At 44.5% G+C, this 5000-nt stretch overlaps 1 protein-coding gene across 1 annotated transcript in view; it reads right to left on the bottom strand.

Annotated features, from left to right (window-relative positions):
* Window positions 1-1649: 1649 nt before the first annotated feature.
* LOC127743750 (cytochrome b) overlaps window positions 1650-5000 on the bottom strand; it is a 5827-nt gene continuing 2476 nt past the window's right edge. Inside the window, exon 1 of the mRNA XM_052255935.1 lies at window positions 1650-5000. This exon is cut by the window's right edge and continues 2476 nt beyond it. The gene's annotated coding sequence lies outside the window, so the exon portion shown is untranslated.

The raw sequence follows: 5000 nt of genomic DNA, 5'->3' as shown, positions 1-5000 counted from the left end.
CAAAGAATGCCGGGGAGTTGAGTTCGTGCGATAAGAATCAGAGTAAGGGCGGGGGAGAGCTAAAAAGTAAATGGAGTTAATGGGACGACTCCGCCTTCACTAAAGAGGAAGCAAGTAGGGCACAGGCTTTGAGGTTGGAGCCTTGCCCGTGAAGGTATCCCAATAGTTGTGCTAATCCAGCCCATGTGTGTCTTGCTGTCTTCCAGAAGCAAAAAGGAATCCTATCGCTCTAAGAGGAAATGAGGCTGACACTGAGATTTCCTTCCTTTCTGTAAAAGTGAAGACTTTCCGCCTCCAAGCTGGATTTGATTGAAGGACTACTTCCCCCATAACTATCAGAGTTGGAAGCGAATCCCGGATAAGAGTAAGAGCAAACTTATAACTCGCCTTTCAGGCTATGCCCTTTACTTCAAGTTTATTATTTACAAGATTCAACTGAGTAGGGGTAGGAGTCAGGGGTTCGAGCCCTTCTCCCACAATTGGCAAGAGCCAGTGATCGCCAATTCCTTTCCCCTTTCCATCGACAGGGCTCCTCGGACTGGACTAGAGTATACGTTCTTTTGCGCTTCAAGTTTATTATTTACAAGCGATCGAAGTAGGGCAAGTCTCAGTCTTGTATTTGAGGTTGGTGAGAGGGCTGGCCCAGGGCATGCCTTTACTCCAACAGCGGCGAGGGGGTCAATCATCATCGTTTTTCCAGAAAAAGGTAGTTGAAAGCTGGAGCTTTACGAAACGAGTTGTTTTCAAAGCATCCGAGTTGGTAGAGCTTCGAGCGGGAACTTATCGAAAGGAGTGTTGGCAGATCGACCCCCCTTCCATTCCGTGGCACGCGGCGAAGGTAATTGAAAACAAATCAAAACAATGAATAGGAGGGGGCAATAAGAATTCAGTTGTCAATTGTTGGCCCACAGGCACACTTCCTGAAATCGATGTAACTCTACTTACTGTAAAATGGCGGGTTAGGTTTCTTTCATACAGAGATGTCGGCTATTTCACTTGACTCCTATTGAATGATCCGCAAGCCTATAGCCGCCCTCGTGCAAGCAAGCAAAGCCATCCAATCCAGTAGGACTTTGAGCACTAGAGGAAGGTGATGAGTCAGGAAGTCCCAAGTAATAAAGTGATAGAAAGCTGGCCCCCTATTTGATAGAGGTTCTTAATCCCCGGGGATATCTCGTAAGGAAGAATCAGAATCATTTCAGTCCACTGGTTCTAGCTGTAGTAAGCCTGTCGTTCTATTAAGCAAACCTGTAAGTTAGTGATTCAAAGTATAGCCCTGGTGTATGAGATATTGAATTCTCAGACTAAGAATCCGGTATGTTCCCCAGCTAATGAAAGGTGAGCTTGAGCTTCCAGCCCCGCGCTCTACGACTTCGAAGTTAAATCATTCCTCATTCACTTACAGGCAAAAGGCGATAGGCGATCAGTAAATAGCCGAATTGGCATCGATTGAAGAAGAAATTAGTAGATGTCGGGGAATCGAAAAAGCACTTTGTAGCTCTTAATAAGAAGAAGAGGAGAACTTCGGGTAGGCAGGCAACTCACTAGGTATAGGTAGAGTCAAAGATTGTAGCAAGCAAGAGCACAATGTTGTTTTTTTTTTTTTCTATTAGAAAAGATATTAGCAGAGGATTACCTTTTCTTTCAAATCCTAGGCTACGCACCTTGACCATCCTTCTACCTTTACCAACTACTACTAGCAATTACGACAACAGGTGAAATAGCTGATCTTATTCCGAAATAGCTTCTTCTTTTCGGATTCATCTTCTTATGCTCCTAAAGAAAGAGAAGGGCTTTACTCCGAGTTGAAAGAAGAGTTTACATCTTATATATATTTAAGAGACAGCAGGGAATGAATGAACTAGCAAAGGATGGCCTTGACAAATCCTCCTTCGCTCCTGTGGGAGTCGAACCCACTACATAGGTTTCTTCCTTGTTTTACCGACTCAGGTCTCTCTATTCCTGCTAGAAATGTTCGATTTGCTTTGGTGAAGCTGTAGGCCTTACTGAGCTAAAGGCCCCATACGTGGCAACTGAATAAATACCTGTTAGACTCAATCTTTTACCAAAGCCCCCACTCCTTGAAAACTAGATTTCTTTCCTTAATTGCAATATCACAACGAGTCTATAATAGGCGAATTCCAATGCCAGCGCTTTTAGCTAAATAGGATCTATATCTGAACCAAGTAAGGAGGAGGCAGGGGTCATCATGCAGGATCAGCTATACCTCTGAATCCCATAGTAAAGCCTTGTCCATTTCGGGGATGGGCCATGGATTTGATTGGGAAGATTTTGACCCCTTCTCTTCAAAGAGAACCCGCCCTCGTGCTTCTTTATTTCCTTCGCTTGTTAAGGAGTTGGAGCAAGTCTTTTCTGATAAGTTGCCCCTGCTGGCTGGCCCGAAGCGACTCCCCACTTCGAACGCGGGTCTCCGGCAATGGCAGATTTCTGTCTTCGATCGGAGTTTGCACGAATCTGAGGATATTCATACATATCACCTAGTAGTAAAATACGAATCGAATTGAGCGCGACTTCTGCTCATCAAAAGTGGGATTTAGTAAGCGTATTCTAACTAAATAACAGAGCTGCTGAAGGCGGAGGACTCTTGGCCCTATCACACAATAGGTATAGAGTTTGAAGAAAGAAGGTTAGACGATGAATCTAGGGCAGCAGATTCTACTGAAAAAAAAGTACATAGGCTTAAGCATAAGAAAAGGAATTTATTCTTTGAAAAGAGGCCCTTTATCCTATCTGATGGGGTAGGGAAGGATGCTATTTCATTCTCTTTTCTCAAGGAAGATTCCAAACAAAGGAGCTCTTTCATTGAAGTGTCTGCCGCCCGGCCTGGTTACCCCAATCCTTAAGTATTTTCGTGCCATGATCTTATCATTGAATAATCAACGCAACTTCTTTTGGTTGGTCACCACTGGATGATTCCGCGATACACTCCCCCTATCTGCTATTCTATTATCTAAAAGTATCGTCGAGGTATCCTGGTTTCGCCCCCTAGCGGTATAGTTCAATCTTTAGGGGCATCAGGGCCCTCTTTGAAACAAGGAGAAGATTCTAAAAGAGATAAATCGCATATGAAGAAAGTATGCTTCGCTTGTCATTGAAGGCGGTTCCTGCTTCTACCGCGAAAGCAGGACAACGCAAACAAAGGGGGGTAGCGCTGCCCACCTAACAGAAGGCGCGAAAGAAAAGCGAGCCGGGAATTCGGCATCATATCGGTTAGCTGAGCCGGCCTCAAGGAAGAACTTTGATCTTGCCTTTTTCCTACTTTCGTTCCGGGCAGTAATATCAAGTGATCTGATGATCCAACAGTTAAGTCAAAGGCTACGAAAAAACCTTCCTCCGTAAGTTCCTTTACTCTCTCTCTCTTGAGCGCTTTCTGGTGAACACTTTGTGTAACCATTGAGTTCGATTTGAACTAGTTTCAAAGGCTGGATTTCCCTTGGGGAGAACTAGAATCCTATCCTCAGATCTTTCCCTCTTCTGTAATTTTGAGACCAAAAGAAGTAGGGATTGGATCGATGGAACGCCTTTGTGAAGTCTAGCTCTGTTCTATGCCCGCCCCTAAAGAGAAAAGCTTTCTATGATATTCTTTTTTCTAGGGAATCCGCGCTTACTAGACCCTTTTTTTGCAGGCAGGATCTGAAAAGACTAGCTGGACCCGGTTCTGACTAATCACTAAGAGCTCATCGCGAGTTCTCTCGGGGCGGGACCTCAGTAAGTAGGGCATTCAGTACGAAGTAAGCCAAGTGAAGTGATCCCTGCGGCCTATACTAGAAGAGAAGGAAAGAACTTCTTACTCGCATCCCCCTTAAGATGTTAATATGAACGTTTCACAAGAAAGATTGAATCGTGGAATTGATTTTAGTTAGATGAGCTCCTTAAGCTAAGGTAACTCCGGGATAGAGGGACGAAGTGGGCTGCTTTCAAGGGCTAGAATTTCCCTGTTTCGGCGTGAGATTGGCTTAGCTTGGTCTTTCTGTGTACCTAGAGTAAGTTTGCCCATAGCGTAGTAAAAGCTTAAAAGATTCTGGTCCGGTTCGGCCTTATCAAGTATGATTTTAGGGATCCTTTTTTTAGTAAAGTACCCCCCTTTGGTTTTAGGGTTCGATTTGCCAACTGATCCGAGTTGGATTGGGTCAGGAACGGTAATAAGGCTCTAGTTCGACTAGCAGCTTGCCTTATCGAATAGGGGCGAGAGGGAGAAAAAAATAGCAAGTACTACTCTTTCTCTTTGAACGAATCCGAAGCCTATCTTTATAACTGTGGGGAGATGGATTTGATTTGAACCTAAATCCTTGGATCGCCCATGTGTCTATGAAGAGGTTAAGCTAAGCCACTTCTTTCGCCTTTCGCTTTACAGTAGTTATGTGATCTTAGCCTTTAAGCTTTGAGCTTGCTTTTTCAAAAAGATGAGGATGTGAAGCTGTGAACAAAGAGTCTCTTGTCCCGTCTTAGACTGCTCTGGCTCGGTACTGTGTCGATTGGGTCTGAGGATTCTTCTATCCATTTGGTCTTCTTTGTACCGTACCCAGAGAAAGGAGAAGATCGAATTAGCTCTGCTAAGGAATCGAAAGCATCCTATCCGCTAAGAGCGAAAAATCACATATTTAGAAATAAGGTATAGAGCAGCCTACCTCTAGTGCTTTCTTCACTGCCTCCTGACGTTTCATCCACTTCCACTACCAGGGTAGGGCTGGCTGTCGGATGCGCTATGCGCTAAGGCTACTTATTGCGCTATCCCTCATCATTGATTTACCAAACTGCCATCTCATCTTGCATCCGAAAGAAGTGACAGCCTGCCTGAGATGCCATGTTGATATTGCCAGAAGAGAAGAAGGCCTATCTTAGATATGCCTATTTGAACTATGCCTAGCTGCCGAGGGAGAGGTAGCCTATAGACTCAAGGCCTACTACTATGACTATTCTATGGTTTTGCCGTTAGCTGGAATAAGTGTACTCAACCGTGCTAACCTTCGCCTCGTGGC

This window comes from Arachis duranensis, unplaced genomic scaffold (assembly GCF_000817695.3).
Source record: "Arachis duranensis cultivar V14167 unplaced genomic scaffold, aradu.V14167.gnm2.J7QH unplaced_Scaffold_103366, whole genome shotgun sequence".
In the NCBI taxonomy this organism is placed as follows: Eukaryota; Viridiplantae; Streptophyta; class Magnoliopsida; order Fabales; family Fabaceae; genus Arachis; species Arachis duranensis.
Note: the sequence above shows the minus strand (reverse complement) of the source record. Positions and strands in the feature narration are given on the sequence as shown.